This window comes from Pleurodeles waltl, chromosome 4_2, assembly GCF_031143425.1.
Source record: "Pleurodeles waltl isolate 20211129_DDA chromosome 4_2, aPleWal1.hap1.20221129, whole genome shotgun sequence".
NCBI classification, from domain to species: Eukaryota; Metazoa; Chordata; class Amphibia; order Caudata; family Salamandridae; genus Pleurodeles; species Pleurodeles waltl.
Window position 1 is genome coordinate 546,493,456 of NC_090443.1, and position 12,798 is coordinate 546,506,253.

The window sequence follows — 12,798 nt, forward strand, 5'->3', positions numbered from 1 at the left end:
AATTTCATGCCATTTTAGTATTTATAGCAAAACCACTGTTAACATATAGTGAACCTTAACTCCCTTTAGGGAATACATATCTTTCTTTGATCTCAGATCTGCGAGGCAGAACAGCCAGGCTTACTCATGGAGATAGCGTAAGCTAGAAAGACAGAACTCACTAATATCATCAATAAGTGTTTGTGGTAGGAAAACAAATCACTTTAACACACACATAACTCAATGCTATTCATGAATCAGAGATGCATTCACTGAGCCACATCCACCTCAGACCCTGTGTAGGTGTATAAAAAACACTGTTAAATCAATTGACAACCACTGTCAGGATTTTTCATGGCACTTGCACAACATTTTGATTACAATGGTGATGGATTTCTGTTGTGTTTGCAAATATTCCTGCCTTCAACGATCTGAGCTTCAGGCCACGTCCACGACACTCTAACACATATGTACATGGAAAGTTCATATCTGACTGTCCGTTTTGCACCTGAGCTGCTTATTCATTAACTTTTCGTCAGTGCTATAGGATCCATACTGTGTTACTTTCTGCAACTAATTGCTGTACAGGCTGCCTTGCAGTGCCAAGGACTGCTGCAGAGCTCAACCAGTCAGCCTGCTAAAGTATACATTGGTGTGACTGGGTTGGGGTGGGGTGGTCCCTGAAGAACTGCTCACAATGTGCAGAGTGCAGGCACCCATACTGGTGTATTGTTTTTTGTTACTGCATGGGAAGGGGACCCCTTTACAGATAGTTTGTGATTTCCAATCAGAAAATGATGTTACATCATATGTGCACACAAGCATTCACTTTCTTCTCTGGGTACTGGGTAGCAGGAGTAGAAGCAATGTTCGCCATGGTAAGAATCACACAGTGCCATAGTGATGGCAGGGCACTGCAGTGTCGTGCACAACTGGGCTCACTGAAGGTCCGTGGTGGCTGCTGTTTCCAGTGTGAGCAGTCAGAAAGACTGGAATGTAGCAGTTCCTTTGTGTCTGATGCCTGAAACTAGCCTTTGTAAATATATGGCAGTTTGACAGGGCCTACTAGGGCAATGGATGGTTTGGAATTGCAGTGTTGCTTTACATGCCAGGCAACAGGGATTCTGGCATGTCAGTGGTATTTTAATTATTGGTCACTGTGATCTCAATAATGGCACTGATGATATACATGCAGAGCAAGTGGTGCATTGTTTCTGCACACTGTTGTGCCTTACATGGCATATGAATGTGGAGTATGGCACAGCATTGATGTTTTAAACCATTGCAATACATAGTGTGGCTCTGGAGTGTTTTAGGTGCTGGGTCAGTGTGGATTCTGAGATGGCAATACTGACTCTAATGTTGAGGCAAAGTGTAAATAGTCCTCAGGGCAATATAGACCTATTCAATCCCTCTAGGATTTTGCGATGTGCAAAAAAATTGCGAAATCAGCCATTTTGCAAAAACACACACGTTTTACAAAACTGCCTACAAAATTTTAAGAATGTGATGACCTCCTTTGTATTGGTCCAGTGGCTATTCACTGGGCCAATAGAAAGGGAGCATCACAGCAGGCAGGCAAGGTGTCATTTGTTTACTTACTTCTCACATGCCTGCTGTTTCCCACTCTTCTGGGCGGGCCCAGGGGGCAATTTTTATTTTTTTTATCAAGGGCCCTCTTCTCATGGGCCAGGCATCGGGCTCAGGGGGCATTTATTATATGCAGTTTTGGGCCCATTGCCCATGGGGCAGGCAGCAGGCCCAGGGTTTTTTTAATGACATTTTGGACCCGCCACCCACAGTGCATGAGGCAAGCCCAGGGGGCAATTGTGTTTGTAACATCTAGGGCCTACTACCCATGGGGCACGCAGGGGGCCCAGAGGGCATTTTCTTTTTAAATTAAATCTAGTGCCTGCTACCCATGGGGCACGGATGGGTCCCGGGGGAAGGGTCATTTTAATTTAGGAGCCCAGTGCATAAGTGCCAGTACAGGGGTGTGGGACCCAGTTGTTTCAGGATACAGTGGTGAAGGTAGAGGCTGGTGTTTGGCAGTAAGGACGGTGGTATGTTAGTGGTCAGTTTTTTGGGGGTGGGGTGGCAGGGTAGAGGGCAGCATATTGACAGAAGCAGACAGGGTAGTGTTTCAGGATAGGTGGCAGTGAGAGGGGTCTGTGGTTTTTAAGGGTAGCATGGTAGGGTAGGTGGCACTGTTATGAGGGCGGGTGAAATGGAAAAGCGCTAGTCTGCTATAATTCTATTTTGTTATTTTGTGGAACCTCAGAGGAAAGAATCTGCTGGTTCCAGAATGGATGGGCTATCTGGTAAGTTAAATATATGCTTGCTGCTGCACAGCTCATGTAAGATTTGGGTTCTGTACACTTCTTGGGAGATAATGCATATGCTAAGTTACAGAACCTTGAGGGCTGGATCCATATTTGTGAAGTCCTACTTTCAACGGATGGGGTGAACGTAGGTGTCACCACACAGTTTGTATCTTGTCTATCTTAGACAGACTTGCAAGACCGAAGATGGGCCTCTTTTCACAGTAGTAGCCTAAAGTCAACTCATGGTTTTGCAGTGAGTTCTATGTATTCTTGTGGGTTTTCTTTTTTTTTTTTTTTTTTAACAAATGAATACACTCTCTGGGGTTTTTGAGTAAATATAATTTATAGCATTTGGCCAAAAAGAATTTCAAATACATTTTGTTTTTGGGGGGTGGTTGCGATTTTGTGCCCATGCATTCATGTTTCATCCTTTACATCCTGATCTGATGGTTCCACTGCATTCCTTGGTAAATTGTGCTTCTCTTTTTTACAATAACTGGAATTCACATGGTTTTGTTTTTTTCTTTTCAGTGGAATGTTTTGTTTTAAACCTATATTGGTGGGTCTGTCCCGAACTCTTCCTTGTTTTTCAATCCTTAGAGCCACCAGTGTTGCATAGTGCCTGGGTTTCAGTGTTTATTTTTGTTTATTGTTGGTGGTTTGGAGAATCATTTGGATTTTATCACTGCAAATGACTTTTTGTCTTCCTATATGTATTTAAACTCCATGTATACAACTTTGCTTCAAAACATTTCAATTTTTCCTTTCGTTGCAACTGATCATGTTGTTTTAATACTCTGTTTGCTCAACTCCATTTGTGAACTTTCGTTTTCCATTGAGGGTTTGTTTCAATGCGTTTTCCTTTACTTTCTTCCATTGCAAGTGCTTTAGAACAGAGTTTGGTGCATTTGAAAATCATGGTTGCCTCAACTTTACTCATATTTTTATTCAACAATTGTGTTGCCTTTTTTTCCTTTGGAACTTTCAAATAACACCAAATATATTTCAGGCCAGTCCAGTGACTGCACCACACCCCTCTAAAGACAACGCAGACTTGCCTACAGGGACCAAAAAAGTGCGCTATCTCACTGCAAAGAACTTCTGCCTGCCTGCCTGTATGTATTCAGGTTTGTGGTATGCAACTGTACTTTAAAAGGCTTCAAGTTTTTCTTTCTTTGCCACTGACATGGTGTTTTTACACTGCCATTGCTCAACTTAATTTTAGGACTGCCATTTTCCATTGTGGTTTTGTTTCAAAGAGTTTTTCTTTTTTCTTTATTTGCAAATGCTTCAGAACAGAGAGATTTTTTTGAATCCTTGATGCCTTAAATTTTCGTAACTTTCGTATCAGCATTTGTGTTACCTTTTTTCCTTTGGAATGCATGAAATAGCACCACTTATATTTGCAGGTAAGATATGTGACTGCTCCACAACCCCCAAACACGAATCATACTTACCTAGAAGGCTGACAAGTGCACCACTTCACTGTAATGAGTAGACCTAATTGAGAATTCCTGAATTAAGCCAATATAATAAACACTTTTCATGCGTTGTATCTACCTAACCAATGGCCCTGCACAATAAGCAGAACGCTGGTAGAACTAAAAAACCTCTAATAAACGATCCTGTCCTATTTAAGCACCAATGATAGCCACTGACAGGCTGGAATGGGTAGCAGTGCGGTAGCAACATTACCCAACTAACATATTAGCAGCATAGAAAGTTAAAGGATTACTAATCGAGGTCTACACAACCCCTTAATAAATAAATACATACACATATACATGCAATGGCACATGAAAAAGTGATGACATTATGTCCTGAGGCAGATATTCATCATTTGCACTATATCTCCTCATATAGAATTTTAGGTGGGCTTTTTTCCAGTGACGCACTCTGTACCAGATACCAGTGCTTCTTCAACTGTGGTATTAACATGTAGGAAATGTATTTAGATTCCGCAGTCCCTGGCCCTTCATCCGATTTCTACTGTCTCATACACCCAGGCGCCTGTGTTATAATTGGTTTTATGATTTTTTTAAAGCTTTTAAGTACCAATGCTCCTGAAAACAAGCAAAGCAAACAGGCCTGGGCATGTTATTGCTATGGGTATTATTTGCATCTATAATTGAGGAAAACCACGGGGCAAGCTGTTCATTTATTGAATATGATTATTTAGGTACAGAAATATTTAATTCTTTCAACCTAAATCCCATTTTCTAATTTCCATTATTATTTACAAAATGTTTCTATTTTCTTACTAGTTTATTACATATGAATCAGCAGCGAAAATCCGATTACTTATACCTCATGCCTATTTTTTCTGTCCTTACCAAGCTGTTTTGTAAAAAATACTTTCCGTGTTCACACTTCTGTTTTTCACTTTGCGGCATTAATCACTGTGGTAGTTGGAGGCACTCATCAAGCACTGAAAGTAGGAAACAGCCACTACACTGCCACTTGATGCAACACCCACCACCATTTATTGTGTACGACACTTGTCACCCACTCATACTAGGAAACACACATCTCCAGTAATTGACAGTAAACACACACACAAGTTGTATGAAGCATCTTCTGCCTATAGTATGAAACATCTGCCACCATCCATAGCGCGAAAGAACCCTCTCCGACCCATAGTTTGGAATACCTGACATCAAACCTTGGTAAGAGACGTGAAACACAGTTGCCCATTCTATGAGACATCTGGCACTATAATATGGAACATCAGCCATCTAGTAATAGAACAATGCACCTACCCAGCCTATTAGAAATGCAACATCCAACTATAGGAATAATAGACGAATACCCACCTGCTGGATTAACCTCAGCCACCTCGCAGCCAGGCGTAGTAAGAGGCTCGGCTATGCAAGACTCGTGTCATCGCACAATGAAGACTACTTCTGTAACCCCTGTTTGAAACCAACTTTATTCCTTTTATAAAGTGTACTATACATGGCCAGTTATAACACAAAGGCTTCTTTAGTCAGTCACTTTACAGAGATGTGCATAAAAGTGAAATAACATTCGCAGTAACTAATCTTTGGAATAAAGTAATCAGTTTCACCATATTTCACGACCCATTAAACCATTTTCCATATCCAATTAAGCAATACAATACCTTCATATTCTGTTCAAACAATAGACCTCATTTAATATGCTAATAAAATGTGATGTACCGTATTCGTCCTTCTCCATATATTGACGTGACGTGCTGGTCATTTTCCCAACATGATCATCGATTTGTATTTCCTCAATGTCTTCATATCATGGTCACAATTGGAACTGCTTCTCTACGCACCTACATGTCTCCATATCTCCCTCATGAGCACCTTTCTAGGTCCAGTGTCCATCCAGTAAATGTCAGAGCAGATGCCCAGTTGAGATGACCATAAATGCTTGTGGATACTCACCTTCAGGCCACAATAAATATTAAAGTAAGAAGCTTGTGAGCATGGCCCCTCAAATGACAGAGCAAGGGATAGAGTGGCCACAGTAAAATTAAGGGCTAGAAGCCTGAGTGTTTGGTACCTTAAACACAAAAGACGTCTGTTTGGGAGCATGACCATCTTAAATGCAAATGCAGAATGTCTGGAAGCACTTGCGCCTTAAATGTAATAGCAGAATAGGGATCACCTTATGAACAAAAGCAGGTTGCCTGGGAGTGTGCCCACCCACCGTAAATACCAAAGCATAGCCACCTTGATAATAAAAGCAAGCTAACTGTGTCGCTGGGAGCCTCAAATATTACAGAGAAATACCTGAAACCATGCCCATCTTTAATACTAGAGAAAGGAGCCTGGGAATGTAGCCACTTAGAAGAGGATGCCAAGGAACCTGGTCACCTCGAACCACTGCATGACATCTGGTAGAGTGGACATGTAAGTCAGCATTGTGTGTTTTTTACTGAAATTCCTTACATTCCGTTGTATGCCTTTTATGCCTTTTCATATGTGTTCATAGATGCCATATTTCACTCTTTAGCTTTTACTCTTTGCTTGCTGTGTTTTTTGCCCGTTTTTTTGCCTCTCCTCTCAGCGCTCCGCACTCCGTGATTCTGCCCTCTGCCCCCCGTGCTCACCTCTCGCATCGCTCTCTCTTCTCTCTTGCCCATTTTTTTTCCGCCCTCCGGCCGATCTCCTTCTCCCCTGCCGCTGCCTCACTGCGGCCCCACCCCCGCACACACCCATTGGCCCCCTTCCTCTTCCTAGCTGCTCCACCCTCCCACCCCACCCTCTTAATGGCGGCCACTGCGCGGAGCCCCGTGTGACTACGTGACCTGGTTCTGGCCTGGAGTCCACTTGGCTCCACCAGCCTGCCCCCGCCCCCCTGACCCACCTGACTGCCGCCTGGACAGAAGTTCGAGGCCCTCCTCCACCCGCAGGCACCCGCCTGCGCCTCATCCCTGGGGCCTAGTGGTAGGCCTCTCCGATCTCCGACGACCGTGTAAGTCAGCATTGTGTGTTTTTTACTGCAACTCCTTACATTCCGTTGTGTGCCTTTTATGCCTTTTCATATGTGTTCATAGATGCCACATTTCACTCTTTAGCTTTTACTCTTTGCTTGCTGTGTTTTTTGACCATTTTTTTGCCTCTCCTCTCAGCGCTCTGCACTCCGCGCTTCTGCCCCCTGCCACCCGTGCTCACCTCTCACGTCGCTCTCTCTTCTCTCTCGCCCATTTTTTTTCCGCCCTCTGGCCCCGGCCGATCTCCTTCTACCCTGCCATTGCCTCCCCTGCGGCCCCGCCCCCTGCACACACCCATTGGCCCCCTCCCTCCTCCCGGTTGCTCCACCCTCCCACCCCACCCTCTTAATGGCGACCGCTGCGCGGAGCCCCGTGTGACTCCGTGACCTGGTTCTGGCCAGGAGTCCACTTGGCTCCAACAGCCTGCCCCGTCCCCCTGACCCGTCTGACTGCCGCCTGGACAGCAGTTCGAGGCCCTCCTCCACCCGAAGGCACCCCTTGTGCCTCATCCCTGGTGCCTAGTGGTAGGCCTCTCTGATCTTCGACGACCATGTAAGTCAGCATTGTGTGTTTTTTACTGAAATTCCTTACATTCTGTTGTATGCCTTTCTTGCCTTTTCATGTGTTCATAGATGCCACATTTCACTCTTTAGCTTTTACTCTTTGCTTGCTGTGTTTTTTGACCATTTTTTTGCCTCTCCTCTCAGCGCTCCGCACTCTGCGCTTCTGCCCCCTGCCCGTTTTTTTTCTGCCATCCGGACGATCTCCTTCTACCCTGCTGCTGCCTCCCCTGCGGCCCGCCACCCGCACACACCCATTGGCCCCCTCCCTCCTCCCAGCTGCTCCACCCTCCCACCCCACCCTCTTAATGGCGGTTGCTGTGCGGACGTGCCAGAGGCAAGCCCGTCTGCGCCTGGCCCGAGCCCAGCGCCAGTCCCCCTGGCACCCCCAACCAAGACCCCCACTGACAACGCTACTCCCCTCTCACCCTCCACTCCCTCAACCCTGGACCTCGCCCCACCTGCACCCAATCCAGCCTCACACACACACAGGGCCCCTTCACCTGCAACACCTGCCACTTCTCCAGCTCTACAACCCACGCACCCCACACCAACCCCAGCGCCTCCGCCAAACACAAATACCTCAACGCAATAAACACCCACAAAGCCCCCGCGCCCACCAACTGACCCCTTCACTCAACACCTCCCAACCTGAACGCACCCCACAACAACATCACCACAACCCACAGCAACACCATCCTACGACACAACAACAACACCCACCAAGACCATCTCAACTGCCTGCTCCTAAACACCCGCTCCCTACATAAACATGCCATAGAACTCTGGGATCTCATCACATCACACTCACCAGACATCGTCTTCCTCACGGAAACCTGGACAAACCACTCCTCAAAACCCAACATAGCCACAGCCAACCCTATAGGATACAAACTCCAACGCAAAGACCGCCTCAACAAGCCAGGAGGTGACATCACCATCCTGCACAAAGACACCATTAAAGTCACCACAAACTCCCAAGACACCGTCGACAGCGCAGAACACATGCACTTCCTAATCCACATTAACAACACCACCACCCTCAGAGGTAGATCAATCTACAGACCCCCAGGACCATGCCCTGCCTTCTGTGACACCATTGCCGACACCATCAGCACGCACGCCCTCACCTCCACAAACTACATCCTCCTCAGTGATTTCAACTTTCACCTGGAAAACCTTCAAGACCACACCTCTTCCTCCCTCCTAGACAACCTCGCCAATCTAGGACTCAAACAACTGGTTACAGCACCCACCCATGCAGCAGGACACACACTTGACGCAATCTTCACCTCAAGCCAACACATAACCTACACCCACACCAACGAACTCCACTGGACAGACCACCACTGCGTCCACTTCTCCTTCGCCAAACCCCCACGCACCACCACCAACACACCACACCTTACCACAAGATCCCTGCTGAATGCCTGAACACCCAACTGACACATAACCCACCCCCCCCCACAACGACGATCCCAACACCGCAACCCACAACCTCTATAAATGGATCACGACCTGCGCAGACACACTAGCCACCCTCAGAAAAAACGTCACCACCCACAACATCAAGAACGCCCCATGGTTCACCATTGAGCTCCAAGTCTCCAAGCGCAAATGCCGCCAGGTGGAGAAAGCCTGGCGACAAGAACCCTCAACAACCAACTTCTCCACCCTCAAAAGCTCCATTCACATCCATCACCAACTCATACGCACCACCAAAAGAGCACACTGCCAGGAACGCATTGACAACAACTCCCAAAACAGCAAAGAACCCTTCACCATCAATAAAGGGCTATCCAAACCCAAAGCCGGCAACATAGACCCCACACACACACAAGCCCTCTGCGACTCCCTCTCCAACCACTTCCACTACAAAATCCTGGACATTCACAACAACTTCATACCACACACACCCACCACACACGCCTCTCACCCACCCAACTCAGATCCCCCCCACGCACCCCTAAACCTACTTACCATCTGGGCCCTAACCACCGATGAAGAAACTGAAATAACCATGAATTCCATACACTCCGGATCCCTCTCCCACCCTTGCCCCCATCGCATTTTCAACAAAGCCAGCCCAACCATCACCCCCAAACTCCCCAAAATAATCAACACCTCATTCGACACCGCCACCTTCCCTGACCTCTGAAAGCACGCAGAAATCACTGCACTCCTAAAAAAGCCCAAAGCCGACCCGGATGACCTCACCAACTACCGCCCCAGCTCCCTCCTCCCTTTACCCGCCAAGGTTGCAGAGAAACTAGTCAACACCCGCCTATCCCACTTCCTTGAGGAAAACAACACTCTCGACCCCTCTCAATCTGGGTTCCGTAAGAACCACAGCACAGAAACCGCCCTCATCGCATGTACCGATGACATCAGAACCAGAGTCGACAAGGGCGAGACAGTCGCACTCATCCTCTTGGACCTCTCCGTGGCCTTTGACACTGTCTTCCACCACACACTCCACACACGCCTCCACAACACAGGAATTTGACACAAAGCCCTAGACTGGCTCACCTCATTCCTCATCAATGGAACCCAAAAAGTCTGCCTCCCACCCTTCCACTTCACTGCTACCAAAATCATCTGCGGAGTCCCCCAAGGGTCCTCCCTCAGCCCCACTCTCTTCAACATTTACATGACCCCTCTCGCCAACATCCTCCGACCGCACGGAATCACCATCCTCTCCTACGCAGACGACACCCAACTCATTATCTTCCTCACCCGCAACCCCACCACCGCCAAAACCAACCTCCACTCTGCACTCCTCAACACCGCCACCTGGATGACAACAAATCACCTCAAGCTCAACTCCAATAAAACAGAAATCATCATCTTCGGCCCCAACAAAACCATATGGGATGACTCTTGGTGGCCCACCACCCTAGGCCCCGCACCTACCCCCGCAAACCACACACGCAACCTCGGCATCATCCGAGACACCTCCCTCTCCATGACCCAACAAATCAACGCAGCCACCTCCTCCTGTTTCCACACACTCCGCACGCTGAAAAAAAACCTTCAAATGGATTCCCACAGAAACCAGGAAGACCGTCACCCATGCACTCATCAACAGCAGGCTCGACTACGGTAACACCCTCTACGCCAGCACCACACTCAAACTCAAACGCAAACTCGAAAGAATCCAGAACACAGCTGCACGCCTCATCCTGAACCTCCCCCGCCACGAACACATCACACCACATCTCAAATCCCTTCACTGGCTCCCCATAGACAAGAGGATCACCTTCAAGATCCTCATCCATGCACACATATTCCTCCACAACACCGGCCCAGCCTACCTCAACGAAAGATTGAACTTCCACACTCCCACACGCCACCTCCGATCCGCCGACCTCGCACTAGCCACAATCCCCCACATCCAACTCACCACCACCGGAGGCAGGTCCTTCTCCTGCTTTTCAGAAAAAGCCTCCAGACATGGTTATTTGAACAGTGAACACCCCCCTGCCCCCCTAACCCCCACCCACACTCCTGCCCTAGCACCTTGAGACCCTCACGGGTGAGTAGCACGCTCTATAAATTTCTTTGATTGATTGATTGATTAAATACAAGAGTAGGATATCTGAAGCATGGTCACTTCAATTGCCAGAGCAGGATTTATGTGAGTTTCCCCACATTAATGCCAGTGTAGGATGGCTGATACCGTGGCTACTTAAATGCCATAAAAAGGTGTCTGCGAGTATTGCAACCTGAAACGCCAGAGAAGGATGCTCAGGGGAATGGCCACCCTAAACGCCAGGGAACGAAACGTGTGAGCGTAAAAAACGTATGTACCAGAGCACGATGGGAGCGTGGCCATTTTAAATACCAGAGCACAATAGCTGTAACGTGGCCAACATTAAATACCAAAGCAAGATGCCAGGGAACGTCAACACCTTTAATCCGAGAGAGGAGTCCTCAAGAGCCAATCCATTTTAAGCTGTGCAAGAGAGCGCTTCCCAGGAAGTGAGCTGGGAAAGCTGAGTTTATAAAGAGTCTTATTAAACTGAGCCCTTTAAAGTTCAAATGAGAGACTCAGCTATGTATTCGGGAGTGAGAGGTGAAAAAATGGTACAGATCCAGGACTCCAATGGGGGAACTAAAGTGGAATATATCGAGAGCGACATCGCGGTGCGGTTGATCAATTAAATGGTAATAAACGGACTTGAAAAAGTGTCGGGTGCACAAATAGCGTTTTACAGTTTTTCTAACAAGCGATGCTCATTGGGTAATATTCATGAGTAACTGCAGTGCATTGGCCGTACTGTCTGGCCCTTGGTGAGTTCCAGAGGTACCGGTGGAAATTGCTCAAAAGAATATTCAACTGCTGATTAACTATAGAATCGTATAATTTCAGCATGAGAATTGGCAAAGGAAAGAGTGTCCGCAGACATTTGGGGCATAAACCTATTTTGTCAGTAAATTATAGGAAATTAAACAACGGACACCGGCGATCGGGCGTCTGTGGCCGAGTGCTGCACCCACGCCGCCTAACTCGGAGGAAGCAGCCCTCGGGGGAACGCAGCCTGCTAGCCGCGCGCTCTGGCATGAAGCAGCTTCCCAAGAAAGCAACCCCACCAGCAGGAATCAATCAATAACTACCTCCAGGAGGCACCATTACTCCTTGCCCCCAAAACGAAGCAGATCCACATTTCTCGCACTGCAATGGCGTCCCCATCCATCCAGTGAAACAGTCCCTAAGGAAGCAACTTTACATTCCTCTGGTCCTTTCGTGCCCCTGGGAAACAGACCCACATCTCTATTCAAGCTGGTAATTATTCTATTAGAAAAGTACCATACACTAGAGAAGTGTATCCCTACGCAAGAAGCCACATCAACACTGAAATACTCGGGGACGCAGCGCCACGTTCTTCGCAAGTCATCCTTTGCACTTATGCCCCAATGGAAGGAGATCCCACTTAGCTCCAAAAATGAAGCCACGGGAAGCACATCCGACAGCGTTCCTACTCCAGCATTTCTCTGCGAAATAGACCTGCTGCTGCGCAGTCCAGTACTTTGCTGTGGATTTTAGGTTTTGTTAACGGGGAGGCAAAGATAAAAGGTAAAGAGAGCGATGCACCCCTCCCCACCTCCCCTCTCGCTCCAACGCTGCCACCTGTCATCCTCAACAGGTGGAACCTCTAAGGATTGATAGCCTGGGGATGGATAGTTGGGGAACTGCATAGGTGGGAGGGGAGAACCTACGTCCCTTTACAAACCCTAAGGCTGCCTCCCATGCTGATTGACCCTAGTTCTTCCCCGGAGAAGGAGGCGCTGCTCCCGTGCTCCTGCGATAATGCCATAACATTTTACTGGGCATAGATGAGAAATAGAAAATCACTAGTCATCGGCAAAACGCCGCAAATAGGCAGACATTCGCGGAACCCTGGGCTGCACATGACCCCCCTCCCCCCTGGTGAAATCGTGGCCCCTTACCTGGTGTTAATGAATGTCT